Here is a 17,290-nt window from a genome sequence, read left to right as displayed (position 1 = left end):
CTGCTTTAACGGATATAAGAAGATGTTTCTACAATAATGTGGAGGGAGAGTCCTCTCCAGTCAGACTGAGAGGCTGATAACTACAGCTCAGTGAGGTAAAGGACTCTGAGTGTTTAGATAGTTCACTTTAGTCTAAGTTAAAACGGTTTGGTCACAATTTATGTAAACACATATTTCCAAGGCACTCCTTTATAAATATTGGGATAAACAGGTTTGAAATCATTCCAAGGTATACTATAGGACAGCAACCACAAATATCCTTTAAAACTGGAGAGATTAAAAAAAATGCATAAATAAATGTTAAGGTAAAATAAGATATGAATGAACAACATAAATAAAATAAGTTACATTAATTTATTATTGGCTATGGTAGGTTATTGGTTATGTTCACATACTTATTTGATTACATCCACTTTTCTAAGATGACAACAGAGACTTTCGACCCAATTTGCTAATTGCAGACTCAACCAGAGCGAAGGTAGTAGGCCTACATCATCAGCTACCATGTCTGACAGTGAGGAAGACAGTGAGGAGAACAGTCAGGAGGGTAGTGATGACAGCTTGTAGGATTACTGGTCGTGCTAATGTTGTCTTGTGTTCACCTCTGCATGTGTGTTCTGTGTTCACCTCTGCATGTGTGTTCAGCGCGTGTGTCTGGCAAATAAAGTCAAGATCCCCTCAAAAGTTACGGTTTATTTCATTTTAAGGATGAGCACCAAGCAACATCTCCAGGTGCTCCTTTGAGAACCAGGGCAAACAAGTTATGTGCACCCCTGATTATAATACACGGTTCGGCTGCATTAAATATTACATATCTGCCGTAGTTCTCTATTTATAGAGCCCTGATGAGAAGACTTCTAGACAAACAGGAAGAACTGCGGCCAAAACTGAAAACGTGACGTGGATCATAAATATATAAGCAATTAAACAACATCTTACATTTCTTTTCACACAATACGTCTCCTTGCAGTATCAACACTAATTTGGCTGACTTTTATATTTGATCCAATTGGTAGATAGGCTGTATTTACACCATAACGGTGCGCAGCTGATAGAAAGGGACACTTGGTGGTTAAAGCACGTTATTGGTTATTGCTGTAAGACAAGGTTACGCCGAGCGTCAAACAGCTCTTTCAAATGGAATGTAACCACGGCAGACTATCCAAAACTGGACTCGAACGGGTCCAGCCCAATATTCTTGCGCAGCGGCAATTTCATAGTCCATGAAGTTCTACTGAGACGTGATTATTGCTGGTTGAAAACTTAACCTAATACCCCGCCGGGATGACTTGAAATATAGTCAGCCAATTTTTGTTCGTCTCCCAGGAGACTAGACACTTTGTTCTAATGGCAAATCAGAATAAAATAGACTAGCATTTCTGTTCGTTGTCCAGGAAAGTTGAAACATTGTTCTAATGGCCTATTAGAATGAGTTAGACTAGCATTTTTGGTTATTTACCCATGACAGTTGACACTTTGTTCCAATAGCTAAATATAAACTTGTGTGATTATAGGTTTTGAAGGTTTGAGAAATGCACCATGTGTGTGCAGCGGCAATTTCATAGTCCATGAAGTTCTACTGAGACGTGATTATTGCTGGTTGAAAACTTAACCCAATACCCCGCCGGTAGTGATGGTGAGATGAAGCCTTATGAAGCTTTGAAGCTTTCCAGCCAATTGGTTTGCAAAAGGGTTCATCTCATGAGGCTTCATCATGGGCTTCATTTGAACACAAACTCCCTGTTGGTCAAAGTGTGTAAAACAGGCAGATTGGACATCTCAACAGTGTGCTCTATCTCATACCGAGTTCCCAATGAGTAAAGCCTTAGAATAACTCTAAACAACGAACATTAAATCATATTTTCATGTTAACAATATTGTATTTATTCCAGTTTAATGATTGTGATTGAAAAGCCTAAAGAGGCTGGTAAACATTGCAAAGAGGGATTTGTATTCCTTAATAATATTCGTAAACTTAACCATGTTGTAGCCTGAGAAAGGCTAAACCATATCAAAGAATACATTTATTAACTACATTATCTCATTTAGCTGTAGCTTTTATAAGACTTATTGTTCAGTTGTTGAACCGGGGACCCTGCGGTCATGAGTCAACTGCTTTCCAGCTGAGCCACAGCACACACACTAAAGCTCCCTGAAAACACTGCAAGATATTTATTCCTGTATTTATTAATTTATTTATTCATGTTTATATTCCTACATTTATTTATGCTTGTATCTATTTATACTTATGACATGTTCCGACCTCTATATAAGTGAGGGTCTGAGCTCTCTTAATTCCATCGTGTCACCGGGCCCGGGTACAGGAGGGGTAATATGGTTCTTATTATACATCCATGGGTATTATGAGCGTTGTGGTTCAACGGTTCAACCGATCTGAATCGCTTCGTGAAGCAGTCACGTGGTATCGACAGGCAGCGAGGCTTCGTTTGTCATCGATGACGTCACTGGCCCAAAACGATACAAGCCTCGATACATGCTTCACAAAAAGCTTCGGGGATTACTCGACACACGCTCCGAAGCCTTGGCGCAATACGTAACATCACTACCCGCCGGGATGACTTGAAATATAGTCAGCCTTGGCAATTTTTGATAGTTTTCCAGGAAAGTTGACACTGTGTTTTAATGGCAAATTAGAATAAAATAGAATAGCATTTCTATACATTTTCCATGACAGTGGACACTTTGTTCCAATAGCAAAATATGAACTTGTGTGATTCCAAGTTTGTTGTGAAACCAAGCTTTATCCTCCAGTTTATATGATATTGTGCGACTTCAAAATTAATGTAAAGGTTTGAGACATGCACCATTAGTGCTGCGTACCTGGACTCACATTCAGGTTCAGGTCCGGACTCAAGTCCAGAGGTTCAGGTTCAGGTCCGGACTTATAAGTCCGGACCTGAACCCATGGCTTGTGTCATGTTGTGTGAGTAACTAAAGTGAACTTATTGTGAGCTAATTATCAATTGAAAATTAACTCATAATCAACTCAAATTCAAACTCATCAGGTTTATTGTGCTCCCTTCCAACTTGTGTCTACATTTCTCTAAAAAGTACAAATGTTAAAAAAACACTTTTTGCCACTTAGTCTACAAATGACTTATGACAGCAACTACAGTGAACTACTACAAAGTTCAAACGTTTATTTCATTTACCAAACTAAACTAACCAAACAGTCCCTGAGCTGACTGAGCCTAAATCCCTAAAACGTTGCTGAAAGGTAGAGTGTAGAGTAGACTATACACATTACACTGTTACACACATACAGTATAGGCTACACTGTAGTGACTGTACAGTCAGAGTGTACTGTACTGTCTGTACACCATGTATTTTCTACAACTCTACATGTGTACATTATACAGTACATATTACTACATACATAGTGATGTACATACATACTGTTAGAAATTCAAATCAATGTTGATATGGATTACATTTTGAATTAAATACACTATTTAATTTAAATCAGTTTTATTCTGAAAAAAACGGAAGTTCACACTATTAACTTAATACTTTTATTCTGAAAATTCTTCACTTCCGGTTAGCATTAACATGTGGCGAAATGCTACATTTTCAAACCGTGAATCGAAGGTGAAATGACATGTGATGTTGTACACTGAGCACAATGGGATTAGCACTCATTTATTGACGTTGAATAACGTTTATCAGGGAATGTTTAAATAACCACAGACAACAGAATATACGTAAGTGCTAGTTTTTTTGCGAGTCCAAGTACCGGTTCCCGACGTTCCGGTTTTAACCGGACTTTAACCGAAACTTTTTACAAGTCCAGTACCGGTTCGGCGTACCGGTACGCAGCACTATGCACCATGTGTGTTGTTATTGTTGGAGAAAGTTGAGTTTAATCTGTTTTTTTCCTTCGATATTCTTGCGCAGCGGCAATTTCATAGTCCATGAAGTTTTACTGAGACGTGATTATTGCTGGTTGAAAACTTAACCCAATACCCCGCTGGGATGACTTGAAATATAGTCAGCCTTGGCCATTTTTGTTAGTCTCCCAGGAGACTTGACACTTTGTTCTAATGGCAATTCAGAATAAAATAGACTGGCATTTTTGTTAGTTTTTCATAGTGATGGCAAAATGAAGCTTTGAATGAAGCATATAAACCACTTGGACAATTGTGTCGGAAATAGGTTCATTTCTCGAAGCTTCATTTACAGCGACCTCTCCTGGCGAAGTGCAAAGCTGCAGTGGGTTTAACGTATCTTTGCCTTGAAAAATATTCGATGCACACACAGACTGAATATCATGTTGTATTTGCAATTAAAGATTGATAATTGTGTGTATTGGGTTATTGAGAAGAGACTAGAGAGTGCCGGACATTTGTTTGGGAGGAGAGGGACTTTTATCAGTTATTAAAGTTGAAAAGCAATGATTAAAATACATCCATTCCGGGCTTTGAACCAGCTGCGCTGTGGACATCGCTGCATTTGGGCCGCCGGTTCTACCCACTGGGCTATCTATTCCTTAAAATATTGAACTGTTTTTATATTACTGATAATTCTCTTTTTGTTCACAACTTCTCCACATTTCGAAGTGTTTCCCGAGCCAAAACGACCTATCTTTCTTCCTGGCTTGCTCTATAATGATCCAATTCAAATGCAATACCAACAACAACTCAACAGCAACAACGCAAACTACGACAACACCCACAAATTGCGCATTGTTTAGAGCGGTCATAAAGTGTTGAAGCGCTCAAATTTGAAACTGTTTCAACCTGTCACCTGCCAGAATCGAGACGAGGCAGTGCATTGAATCGGGTGAATGGACGGGGAACCAGTGAGTTGATTCATTCAGGAAATGAAGCAGTTGCTGCTTCGGACGTCACATGTCACGTGATTTGAAGCAAGCTTCAAAGCACTGCTTCTATGGAATAGGAAGTCCAGGGTTGAAGCTCCGTTCGAAGCTTCAGTGTCAAACTGCCATCACTAGTTTTCCAGGAAAGTTGACACTGTGTTGTAATGGCAAATCAGAATAAAATAGAATAGCATTTCTATAAATGTTCCATGACAGTTGACACTTTGTTCCAATAGCAAAATATGAACTTGTGTGATTCCAAGTTTGTTGTGAAACCAAGCTTTATCCTCCAGTTTATATGATATTGTGCGACTTCAAAATTATTGTAAAGGTTTGAGACATGCACCATGTGTGTTGTTATTGTTGGAGAAAGTTGAGTTCAATCTGGTTTTTTCATTCGATATTCTTGCGCAGCGGCAATTTCATAGTCCATGAAGTTCTACTGAGACGTGATTATTGCTGGTTGAAAACTTAACCCAATACCCCGCCGGGATGACTTGAAATATAGTCAGCCTTGGCAATTTTTGTTAGTCTCCCAGGAGACTTGACACTTTGTTCTAATGACAATTCAGAATAAAATAGACTAGCATTTCTGTTAGTTTTCAATAGTGATGGCAAAATGAAGCTTTGAATGAAGCATCGAACCACTTGGACAATTGTGTCGGAAATAGGTTCATTTCTCGAATCTTCATTTACAGCGACCTCTCCTGGCGAAGTGCAAGGCTGCAGTGGGTTTAACGTATCTTTGCCTTGAAAGATATTCGATGCACACACAGACTGAATATCATGTTCTATTCGCAATTAAAGATTGATAATTGTGTGTATTGGGTTATTGAGAAGAGACTAGAGAGTGCTGGACATTTTTTTGGGAGGAGAGGGCCTTTTATCAGTTATTAAAGTTGAAAAGCAATGATTAAAATACATCTATTCCGGGCTTTGAACCAGCTGCGCGGTGGACATCGCTGCATTCGGGCTGCCGGTTCTACTCACTGGGCTATCTATTCCTTAAAATATTGAACTGTTTTTATATTACTGATAATTCTCTTTTTGTTCACAACTTCTCCACATTTCGAAGTGTTTCCCGAGCCAAAACGACCTATCTTTCTTCCTGGCTTGCTCTATAATGATCCAATTCAAATGCAATACCAACAACAACTCATCAGCAACAACGCAAACTACGACAACACCCACACATTGCGCATTGTTTAGAGCGGTCATAAAGTGTTGAAGCGCTCAAATTTGAAACTGTTTCAACCTGTCACCTGCCAGAATCGAGACGAGGCAGTGCATTGAATCGGGTGAATGGACGGGGAACCAGTGAGTTGATTCATTCAGGAAATGAAGCAGTTGCTGCTTCGGACGTCACATGTCACGTGATTTGAAGCAAGCTTCGAAGCACTGCTTCTATGGAATAGGAAGTCCAGGGTTGAAGCTCCGTTCGAAGCTTCAGTGTCAAACTGCCATCACTAGTTTTCCAGGAAAGTTGACACTGTGTTTTAATGGCAAATCAGAATAAAATAGAATAGCATTTCTATAAATGTTCCATGACAGTTGACACTTTGTTCCAATAGCAAAATATGAACTTGTGTGATTCCAAGTTTGTTGTGAAACCAAGCTTTATCCTCCAGTTTATATGATATTGTGCGACTTCAAAATTATTGTAAAGGTTTGAGACATGCACCATGTGTGTTGTTATTGTTGGAGAAAGTTGAGTTTAATCTGGTTTTTTCATTCGATATTCTTGCGCAGCGGCAATTTCATAGTCCATGAAGTTCTACTGAGACGTGATTATTGCTGGTTGAAAACTTAACCCAATACCCCGCCGGGATGACTTGAAATATAGTCAGCCTTGGCAATTTTTGTTAGTCTCCCAGGAGACTTGACACTTTGTTCTAATGGCAATTCAGAATAAAATAGACTAGCATTTCTGTTAGTTGTCCAGCAAAGTTGAAACATTGTTCTAATGGCCTATTAGAATGACTTAGACTAGAATTTTTGGTTATTTACCCACGAAAGTTGACACTTTGTTCCAATAGCAAAATGTGAACTTGTGTGATTATAGGTTTGTTTTGAAACCAAGCTTTATCCTCCAGTTTATATTATATTGTGCGACTTCAAAATTAATGTAAAGGTTTGAGAAATGCAACTTGATTATTGCTGGTTGAAAACTTAACCCAATACCCCGCCGGGATGACTTGAAATATAGTCAGCCTTGGCAAACTTTGTTGTAATGGCAAATCAGAATAAAATAGACTGGCATTTTTGTTAGTTTTCCAGGAAAGTTGACACTGTGTTTTAATGGAAAATCACAATGAAATAGAATAGCATTTCTGTTAGTTTTCCATGACAGTTGACACTTTGTTCCAATAGCTAAATATAAACTTGTGTGATTATAGGTTTTGAAGGTTTGAGAAATGCACCATGTGTGTTGTTATTGTTGGAGAAAGTTGAGTTTAATCTGGTTTTTTCTTTCGATATTCTTGCGCAGCGGCAATTTCATAGTCCATGAAGTTCTACTGAGACGTGATTATTGCTGGTTGAAAACTTAACCCAATACCCCGCCGGGATGACTTGAAATATAGTCAGCCTTGGCAATTTTTGTTAGTCTCCCAGGAGACTTGACACTTTGTTCTAATGGCAATTCAGAATAAAATAGACTAGCATTTCTGTTAGTTTTCCATAGTGATGGCAAAATGAAGCTTTGAATGAAGCATCGAACCACTTGGACAATTGTGTCGGAAATAGGTTCATTTCTCGAAGCGTCATTTACAGCGACCTCTACTGGCGAAGTGCAAGGCTGCAGTGGGTTTAACGTATCTTTGCCTTGAAAAATATTCGATGCACACACAGACTGAATATCATGTTTTATTTGCAATTAAAGATTGATAATTGTGTGTATTGGGTTATTGAGAAGAGACTAGAGAGTGCTGGACATTTGTTTGGGAAGAGAGGGCCTTTTATCAGTTATTAAAGTTGAAAAGCAATGATTAAAATACATCCATTCCGGGCTTTGAACCAGCTGCGCGGTGGACATCGCTGCATTCGGGCCGCCGGTTCTACCCACTGGGCTATCTATTCCTTAAAATATTGAACTGTTTTTATATTACTGATAATTCTCTTTTTGTTCACAACTTCTCCACATTTCGAAGTGTTTCCCGAGCCAAAACGACATATCTTTCTTCCTGGCTTGCTCTATAATGATCCAATTCAAATGCAATACCAACAACAACTCAACAGCAACAACGCAAACTACGACAACACCCACAAATTGCGCATTGTTTAGAGCGGTCATAAAGTGTTGAAGCGCTCAAATTTGAAACTGTTTCAACCTGTCACCTGCCAGAATCGAGACGAGGCAGTGCATTGAATCGGGTGAATGGACGGGGAACCAGTGAGTTGATTCATTCAGGAAATGAAGCAGTTGCTGCTTCGGACGTCACATGTCACGTGATTTGAAGCAGTTGCTGCTTCGGACATCATATGTCATGTGATTTGAAGCAAGCTTCGAAGCACTGCTTCTATGGAATAGGAAGTCCAGGGTTGAAGCTCCGTTCGAAGCTTCAGTGTCAAACTTCCATCACTAGTTTTCCAGGAAAGTTGACACTGTGTTCTAATGGCAATTCAGAATAAAATAGACTAGCATTTCTGTTAGTTTTCCATAGTGATGGCAAAATTAAGCTTTGAATGAAGCATCGAACCACTTGGACAATTATGTCGGAAATAGGTTCATTTCTCGAAGCTTCATTTACAGCGACCTCTCATGGCGAAGTGCAAGGCTGCAGTGGGTTTAACGTATCTTTGCCTTGAAAAATATTCGATGCACACACACACTAAGACTGAATATCATGTTCTATTTGCAATTAAAGATTGATAATTGTGTGTATTGGGTTATTGAGAAGAGACTAGAGAGTGCTGGACATTTGTTTGGGAGGAGAGGGCCTTTTATCAGTTATTAAAGTTGAAAAGCAATGATTAAAATACATCCATTCCGGGCTTTGAACCAGCTGCGCTGAGGACATCGCTGCATTCGGGCCGCCGGTTCTACCCACTGGGCTATCTATTCCTTAAAATATTGAACTGTTTTTATATTACTGATAATTCTCTTTTTGTTCACAACTTCTCCACATTTCGAAGTGTTTCCCGAGCCAAAACGACCTATCTTTCTTCCTGGCTTGCTCTATAATGATCCAATTCAAATGCAATACCAACAACAACTCAACAGCAACAACGCAAACTACGACAACAACCCACACATTGCGCATTGTTTAGAGCGGTCATAAAGTGTTGAAGCGCTCAAATTTGAAACTGTTTCAACCTGTCACCTGTCAGAATCGAGACGAGGCAGTGCATTGAATCAGCTGATTGGACGGGGAACCAGTGAGTTGATTAATTCAGGAAATGAAGCAGTTGCTGCTTCGGACGTCACATGTCACGTGATTTGAAGCAAGCTTCGAAGCACTGCTTCTATGGAATAGGAAGTCCAGGGTTGAAGCTCCGTTCGAAGCTTCAGTGTCAAACTGCCATCACTAGTTTTCCAGGAAAGTTGACACTGTGTTTTAATGGCAAATCAGAATAAAATAGAATAGCATTTCTATAAATGTTCCATGACAGTTGACACTTTGTTCCAATAGCTAAATATGAACTTGTGTGATTCCAAGTTTGTTGTGAAACCAAGCTTTATCCTCTAGTTTATATGATATTGTGCGACTTCAAAATTATTGTAAAGGTTTGAGACATGCACCATGTGTGTTGTTATTGTTGGAGAAAGTTGAGTTTAATCTGGTTTTTTCTTTTGATATTCTTGCGCAGCGGCAATTTCATAGTCCATGAAGTTCTACTGAGACGTGATTATTGCTGGTTGAAAACTTAACCCAATACCCCGCCGGGATGACTTGAAATATAGTCAGCCTTGGCAATTTTTGTTAGTCTCCCAGGAGACTTGACACTTTGTTCTAATGGCAATTCAGAATAAAATAGACTAGCATTTCTGTTAGTTGTCCAGCAAAGTTGAAACATTGTTCTAATGGCCTATTAGAATGACTTAGACTAGAATTTTTGGTTATTTACCCACGAAAGTTGACACTTTGTTCCAATAGCAAAATGTGAACTTGTGTGATTATAGGTTTGTTTTGAAACCAAGCTTTATCCTCCAGTTTATATTATATTGTGCGACTTCAAAATTAATGTAAAGGTTTGAGAAATGCAACTTGATTATTGCTGGTTGAAAACTTAACCCAATACCCCCGCCGGGATGACTTGAAATATAGTCAGCCTTGGCAAACTTTGTTGTAATGGCAAATCAGAATAAAATAGACTGGCATTTTTGTTAGTTTTCCAGGAAAGTTGACACTGTGTGTTAATGGAAAATCACAATGAAATAGAATAGCATTTCTGTTAGTTTTCCATGACAGTTGACACTTTGTTCCAATAGCTAAATATAAACTTGTGTGATTATAGGTTTTGAAGGTTTGAGAAATGCACCATGTGTGTTGTTATTGTTGGAGAAAGTTGAGTTTAATCTGTTTGTTTTTTTTCGATATTCTTGCGCAGCGGCAATTTCATAGTCCATGAAGTTCTACTGAGACGTGATTATTGCTGGTTGAAAACTTAACCCAATACCCCGCCGGGATGACTTGAAATATAGTCAGCCTTGGCAATTTTTGTTAGTCTCCCAGGAGACTTGACACTTTGTTCTAATGGCAATTCAGAATAAAATAGACTAGCATTTCTGTTAGTTTTCCATAGTGATGGCAAAATGAAGCTTTGAATGAAGCATCGAACCACTTGGACAATTGTGTCGGAAATAGGTTCATTTCTCGAAGCTTCATTTACAGCGACCTCTACTGGCGAAGTGCAAGGCTGCAGTGGGTTTAACGTATCTTTGCCTTGAAAAATATTCGATGCACACACAGACTGAATATCATGTTTTATTTGCAATTAAAGATTGATAATTGTGTGTATTGGGTTATTGAGAAGAGACTAGAGAGTGCTGGACATTTGTTTGGGAGGAGAGGGCCTTTTATCAGTTATTAAAGTTGAAAAGCAATGATTAAAATACATCCATTCCGGGCTTTGAACCAGCTGCGCGGTGGACATCGCTGCATTCGGGCCGCCGGTTCTACCCACTGGGCTATCTATTCCTTAAAATATTGAACTGTTTTTATATTACTGATAATTCTCTTTTTGTTCACAACTTCTCCACATTTCGAAGTGTTTCCCGAGCCAAAACGACCTATCTTTCTTCCTGGCTTGCTCTATAATGATCCAATTCAAATGCAATACCAACAACAACTCAACAGCAACAACGCAAACTACGACAACACCCACACATTGCGCATTGTTTAGAGCGGTCATAAAGTGTTGAAGCGCTCAAATTTGAAACTGTTTCAACCTGTCACCTGCCAGAATCGAGACGAGGCAGTGCATTGAATCGGGTGAATGGACGGGGAACCAGTGAGTTGATTCATTCAGGAAATGAAGCAGTTGCTGCTTCGGACGTCATATGTCACGTGATTTGAAGCAAGCTTCGAAGCACTGCTTCTATGGAATAGGAAGTCCAGGGTTGAAGCTCCGTTCGAAGCTTCAGTGTCAAACTGCCATCACTAGTTTTCCAGGAAAGTTGACACTGTGTTTTAATGGCAAATCAGAATAAAATAGAATAGCATTTCTATAAATGTTCCATGACAGTTGATACTTTGTTCCAATAGCTAAATATAAACTTGTGTGATTATAGGTTTTGAAGGTTTGAGAAATGCACCATGTGTGTTGTTATTGTTGGAGAAAGTTGAGTTTAATCTGGTTTTTTCTTTTGATATTCTTGCGCAGCGGCAATTTCATAGTCCATGAAGTTCTACTGAGACGTGATTATTGCTGGTTGAAAACTTAACCCAATACCCCGCCGGGATGACTTGAAATATAGTCAGCCTTGGCAAATTTTGTTAGTCTCCCAGGAGACTTGACACTTTGTTCTAATGGCAATTCAGAATAAAATAGACTAGCATTTCTGTTAGTTGTCCAGCAAAGTTGAAACATTGTTCTAATGGCCTATTAGAATGACTTAGACTAGAATTTTTGGTTATTTACCCACGAAAGTTGACACTTTGTTCCAATAGCAAAATGTGAACTTGTGTGATTATAGGTTTGTTTTGAAACCAAGCTTTATCCTCCAGTTTATATTATATTGTGCGACTTCAAAATTAATGTAAAGGTTTGAGAAATGCAACTTGATTATTGCTGGTTGAAAACTTAACCCAATACCCCGCCGGGATGACTTGAAATATAGTCAGCCTTGGCAAACTTTGTTGTAATGGCAAATCAGAATAAAATAGACTGGCATTTTTGTTAGTTTTCCAGGAAAGTTGACACTGTGTGTTAATGGAAAATCACAATGAAATAGAATAGCATTTCTGTTAGTTTTCCATGACAGTTGACACTTTGTTCCAATAGCTAAATATAAACTTGTGTGATTATAGGTTTTGAAGTAAAGGTTTGAGACATGCACCATGTGTGTTGTTATTGTTGGAGAAAGTTGAGTTTAATCTGATTTTTTCCTTCGATATTCTTGCGCAGCGGCAATTTCATAGTCCATGAAGTTCTACTGAGACGTGATTATTGCTGGTTGAAAACTTAACCCAATACCCCACCGGGATGACTTGAAATATAGTCAGCCTTGGCAATTTTTGTTAGTCTCCCAGGAGACTTGACACTTTGTTCTAATGGCAATTCAGAATAAAATAGACTAGCATTTCTGTTAGTTGTCCAGCAAAGTTGAAACATTGTTCTAATGGCCTATTAGAATGACTTAGACTAGAATTTTTGGTTATTTACCCACGAAAGTTGACACTTTGTTCCAATAGCAAAATGTGAACTTGTGTGATTATAGGTTTGTTTTGAAACCAAGCTTTATCCTCCAGTTTATATTATATTGTGCGACTTCAAAATTAATGTAAAGGTTTGAGAAATGCAACTTGATTATTGCTGGTTGAAAACTTAACCCAATACCCCGCCGGGATGACTTGAAATATAGTCAGCCTTGGCAAACTTTGTTGTAATGGCAAATCAGAATAAAATAGACTGGCATTTTTGTTAGTTTTCCAGGAAAGTTGACACTGTGTGTTAATGGAAAATCACAATGAAATAGAATAGCATTTCTGTTAGTTTTCCATGACAGTTGACACTTTGTTCCAATAGCTAAATATAAACTTGTGTGATTATAGGTTTTGAAGGTTTGAGAAATGCACCATGTGTGTTGTTATTGTTGGAGAAAGTTGAGTTTAATCTGGTTTTTTCTTTCGATATTCTTGCGCAGCGGCAATTTCATAGTCCATGAAGTTCTACTGAGATGTGATTATTGCTGGTTGAAAACTTAACCCAATACCCCGCCGGGATGACTTGAAATATAGTCAGCCTTGGCCATTTTTGTTAGTCTCCCAGGAGACTTGACACTTTGTTCTAATGGCAATTCAGAATAAAATAGACTAGCATTTCTGTTAGTTTTCCATAGTGATGGCAAAATGAAGCTTTGAATGAAGCATCGAACCACTAACGGCCCGTCCACACAGCGGCGTGCGTTGAAGCTTCCAACGCTTCTGCCCATTCACTTTGAATGGGGTGACGTCACTTTTAGCCGAACTGCATTTTGGGAAGCGACGTGGAGCGTTGCTGGCGTCAAAAGTTGAGCAATGTTCAACTTTTGACGCCTCGACGGAGGCGTCAGCCAATGAAATCCCGTTTATTCAAATCTGCCAGTACAATCGCTAGCCAATCAAACCGCGTGTATGCTGGGAGAGACTGCGCAGGTCATTTCCTCATATTCAAACAAATTGAGGGAAAATTAATTGTAGCGGTAGTGAATCACCCGGTGCTGTATGATCAGTCTCTGTTCATCTACCGGGATACAAACCGGAGGAGCGAGGCATGGAGGGAGGAGGCAGAGACAGTGGGTGAAACTGGTAGGTTTTCGCCTGTTTGGGGATTTTATATCCAGTTTACTTCGTTTTAACATTGCTATTGCTTTGTATGTCGGGGGCGGGAGATTCATGTGATTGGTTGTTGGTCGTGTTGCTCGCAAAAAAATCCCCAAGCTTCAGATACGCCCACCTCCAAGCGTCAACGCACGCTGCTGTGTGGACGCTCCGTTAGACAATTGTGTCGGAAATAGGTTCATTTCTCAAAGCTTCAGTTACAGCGACCTCTACTGGCGAAGTGCAAGGCTGCAGTGGGTTTAACGTATCTTTGCCTTGAAAAATATTTGATGCACACACTAAGACTGAATATCATGTTCTATTTGCAATTAAAGATTGATAATTGTGTGTATTGGGTTATTGAGAAGAGACTAGAGAGTACTGGAAAAATGTTTGGGAGGAGAGGGCCTTTTATCAGTTATTAAAGTTGAAAAGCAATGATTAAAATACATCCATTCCGGGCTTTGAACCAGCTGCGCTGTGGACATCGCTGCATTCGGGCCGCCGGCTCTACCCACTGGGCTATCTATTCCTTAAAATATTGAACTGTTTTTATATTACTGATAATTCTCTTTTTGTTCACAACTTCTCCACATTTCGAAGTGTTTCCCGAGCCAAAACGACCTATCTTTCTTCCTGGCTTGCTCTATAATGATCCAATTCAAATGCAATACCAACAACAACTCAACAGCAACAACGCAAACTACGACAACACCCACACATTGCGCATTGTTTAGAGCGGTCATAAAGTGTTGAAGCGCTCAAATTTGAAACTGTTTCAACCTGTCACCTGCCAGAATCGAGACGAGGCAGTGCATTGAATCGGGTGAATGGACGGGGAACCAGTGAGTTGATTCATTCAGGAAATGAAGCAGTTGCTGCTTCGGACGTCACATGTCACGTGATTTGAAGCAAGCTTCGAAGCACTGCTTCTATGGAATAGGAAGTCCAGGGTTGAAGCTCCGTTCGAAGCTTCAGTGTCAAACTGCCATCACTAGTTTTCCAGGAAAGTTGACACTGTGTTTTAATGGCAAATCAGAATAAAATAGAATAGCATTTCTATAAATGTTCCATGACAGTTGACACTTTGTTCCAATAGCTAAATATGAACTTGTGTGATTCCAAGTTTGTTGTGAAACCAAGCTTTATCCTCCAGTTTATATGATATTGTGCGACTTCACAATTATTGTAAAGGTTTGAGACATGCACCATGTGTGTTGTTATTGTTGGAGAAAGTTGAGTTTAATCTGGTTTTTTCCTTCGATATTCTTGCGCAGCGGCAATTTCATAGTCCATGAAGTTCTACTGAGACGTGATTATTGCTGGTTGAAAACTTAACCCAATACCCCGCCGGGATGACTTGAAATATAGTCAGCCTTGGCAATTTTTGTTAGTCTCCCAGGAGACTTGACACTTTGTTCTAATGGCAATTCAGAATAAAATAGACTAGCATTTCTGTTAGTTGTCCAGCAAAGTTGAAACATTGTTCTAATGGCCTATTAGAATGACTTAGACTAGAATTTTTGGTTATTTACCCACGAAAGTTGACACTTTGTTCCAATAGCAAAATGTGAACTTGTGTGATTATAGGTTTGTTTTGAAACCAAGCTTTATCCTCCAGTTTATATTATATTGTGCGACTTCAAAATTAAAGTAAAGGTTTGAGAAATGCAACTTGATTATTGCTGGTTGAAAACTTAACCCAATACCCCGCCGGGATGACTTGAAATATAGTCAGCCTTGGCAAACTTTGTTGTAATGGCAAATCAGAATAAAATAGACTGGCATTTTTGTTAGTTTTCCAGGAAAGTTGACACTGTGTGTTAATGGAAAATCACAATGAAATAGAATAGCATTTCTGTTAGTTTTCCATGACAGTTGACACTTTGTTCCAATAGCTAAATATAAACTTGTGTGATTATAGGTTTTGAAGGTTTGAGAAATGCACCATGTGTGTTGTTATTGTTGGAGAAAGTTGAGTTTAATCTGGTTTTTTCTTTCGATATTCTTGCGCAGCGGCAATTTCATAGTCCATGAAGTTCTACTGAGACGTGATTATTGCTGGTTGAAAACTTAACCCAATACCCCGCCGGGATGACTTGAAATATAGTCAGCCTTGGCCATTTTTGTTAGTCTCCCAGGAGACTTGACACTTTGTTCTAATGGCAATTCAGAATAAAATAGACTAGCATTTCTGTTAGTTTTCCATAGTGATGGCAAAATGAAGCTTTGAATGAAGCATCGAACCACTAACGGCCCGTCCACACAGCGGCGTGCGTTGAAGCTTCCAACGCTTCTGCCCATTCACTTTGAATGGGGTGACGTCACTTTTAGCCGAACTGCATTTTGGGAAGCGACGTGGAGCGTTGCTGGCGTCAAAAGTTGAGCAATGTTCAACTTTTGACGCCTCGACGGAGGCGTCAGCCAATGAAATCCCGTTTATTCAAATCTGCCAGTACAATCGCTAGCCAATCAAACCGCGTGTATGCTGGGAGAGACTGCGCAGGTCATTTCCTCATATTCAAACAAATTGAGGGAAAATTAATTGTAGCGGTAGTGAATCACCCGGTGCTGTATGATCAGTCTCTGTTCATCTACCGGGATACAAACCGGAGGAGCGAGGCATGGAGGGAGGAGGCAGAGACAGTGGGTGAAACTGGTAGGTTTTCGCCTGTTTGGGGATTTTATATCCAGTTTACTTCGTTTTAACATTGCTATTGCTTTGTATGTCGGGGGCGGGAGATTCATGTGATTGGTTGTTGGTCGTGTTGCTCGCAAAAAATCCCCAAGCTTCAGATACGCCCACCTCCAAGCGTCAACGCACGCTGCTGTGTGGACGCTCCGTTAGACAATTGTGTCGGAAATAGGTTCATTTCTCAAAGCTTCAGTTACAGCGACCTCTCATGGCGAAGTGCAAGGCTGCAGTGGGTTTAACGTATCTTTGCCTTGAAAAATATTCGATGCACACACAGACTGAATATCATGTTCTATTTGCAATTAAAGATTGATAATTGTGTGTATTGGGTTATTGAGAAGAGACTAGAGAGTACTGGAAAAATGTTTGGGAGGAGAGGGCCTTTTATCAGTTATTAAAGTTGAAAAGCAATGATTAAAATACATCCATTCCGGGCTTTGAACCAGCTGCGCTGTGGACATCGCTGCATTCGGGCCGCCGGCTCTACCCACTGGGCTATCTATTCCTTAAAATATTGAACTGTTTTTATATTACTGATAATTCTCTTTTTGTTCACAACTTCTCCACATTTCGAAGTGTTTCCCGAGCCAAAACGACCTATCTTTCTTCCTGGCTTGCTCTATAATGATCCAATTCAAATGCAATACCAACAACAACTCAACAGCAACAACGCAAACTACGACAACACCCACACATTGCGCATTGTTTAGAGCGGTCATAAAGTGTTGAAGCGCTCAAATTTGAAACTGTTTCAACCTGTCACCTGCCAGAATCGAGACGAGGCAGTGCATTGAA

The 17,290-nt window shown here is 39.6% G+C and overlaps 12 non-coding genes and 1 pseudogene across 12 annotated transcripts; all 13 read left to right on the top strand.

Annotated features, from left to right (window-relative positions):
• Positions 1 to 1,194: 1,194 nt before the first annotated feature.
• LOC117534657 lies at positions 1,195 to 1,330 on the top strand. Its single transcript, XR_004567299.1, has one exon. It is a non-coding gene; the product is annotated as a U4 spliceosomal RNA (small nuclear RNA).
• A 209-nt stretch (positions 1,331 to 1,539) lies between these two features.
• Positions 1,540 to 1,701, top strand: LOC117534659 (annotated as a pseudogene).
• A 2,202-nt stretch (positions 1,702 to 3,903) lies between these two features.
• On the top strand, positions 3,904 to 4,044 carry LOC117534652. The gene has a single exon (XR_004567294.1). It is a non-coding gene; the product is annotated as a U4 spliceosomal RNA (small nuclear RNA).
• A 1,195-nt stretch (positions 4,045 to 5,239) lies between these two features.
• On the top strand, positions 5,240 to 5,380 carry LOC117534647. The gene has a single exon (XR_004567288.1). It is a non-coding gene; the product is annotated as a U4 spliceosomal RNA (small nuclear RNA).
• A 1,194-nt stretch (positions 5,381 to 6,574) lies between these two features.
• On the top strand, positions 6,575 to 6,715 carry LOC117534646. The gene has a single exon (XR_004567287.1). It is a non-coding gene; the product is annotated as a U4 spliceosomal RNA (small nuclear RNA).
• Positions 6,716 to 7,313: 598 nt separating this feature from the next.
• On the top strand, positions 7,314 to 7,454 carry LOC117534645. The gene has a single exon (XR_004567286.1). It is a non-coding gene; the product is annotated as a U4 spliceosomal RNA (small nuclear RNA).
• A 2,180-nt stretch (positions 7,455 to 9,634) lies between these two features.
• On the top strand, positions 9,635 to 9,775 carry LOC117534644. Its single transcript, XR_004567285.1, has one exon. It is a non-coding gene; the product is annotated as a U4 spliceosomal RNA (small nuclear RNA).
• A 600-nt stretch (positions 9,776 to 10,375) lies between these two features.
• LOC117534643 lies at positions 10,376 to 10,516 on the top strand. Its single transcript, XR_004567284.1, has one exon. It is a non-coding gene; the product is annotated as a U4 spliceosomal RNA (small nuclear RNA).
• A 1,134-nt stretch (positions 10,517 to 11,650) lies between these two features.
• Positions 11,651 to 11,791, top strand: LOC117534649. Its single transcript, XR_004567290.1, has one exon. It is a non-coding gene; the product is annotated as a U4 spliceosomal RNA (small nuclear RNA).
• A 603-nt stretch (positions 11,792 to 12,394) lies between these two features.
• LOC117534650 lies at positions 12,395 to 12,535 on the top strand. The gene has a single exon (XR_004567291.1). It is a non-coding gene; the product is annotated as a U4 spliceosomal RNA (small nuclear RNA).
• A 598-nt stretch (positions 12,536 to 13,133) lies between these two features.
• LOC117534653 lies at positions 13,134 to 13,274 on the top strand. The gene has a single exon (XR_004567295.1). It is a non-coding gene; the product is annotated as a U4 spliceosomal RNA (small nuclear RNA).
• Positions 13,275 to 15,065: 1,791 nt separating this feature from the next.
• On the top strand, positions 15,066 to 15,206 carry LOC117534642. Its single transcript, XR_004567283.1, has one exon. It is a non-coding gene; the product is annotated as a U4 spliceosomal RNA (small nuclear RNA).
• Positions 15,207 to 15,804: 598 nt separating this feature from the next.
• Positions 15,805 to 15,945, top strand: LOC117534651. The gene has a single exon (XR_004567292.1). It is a non-coding gene; the product is annotated as a U4 spliceosomal RNA (small nuclear RNA).
• The last annotated feature ends 1,345 nt before the right edge of the window (positions 15,946 to 17,290 follow it).

Source organism: Gymnodraco acuticeps, unplaced genomic scaffold (genome assembly GCF_902827175.1).
Source record: "Gymnodraco acuticeps unplaced genomic scaffold, fGymAcu1.1, whole genome shotgun sequence".
Taxonomy (NCBI): Eukaryota; Metazoa; Chordata; class Actinopteri; order Perciformes; family Bathydraconidae; genus Gymnodraco; species Gymnodraco acuticeps.
Note: the sequence above shows the minus strand (reverse complement) of the source record. Positions and strands in the feature narration are given on the sequence as shown.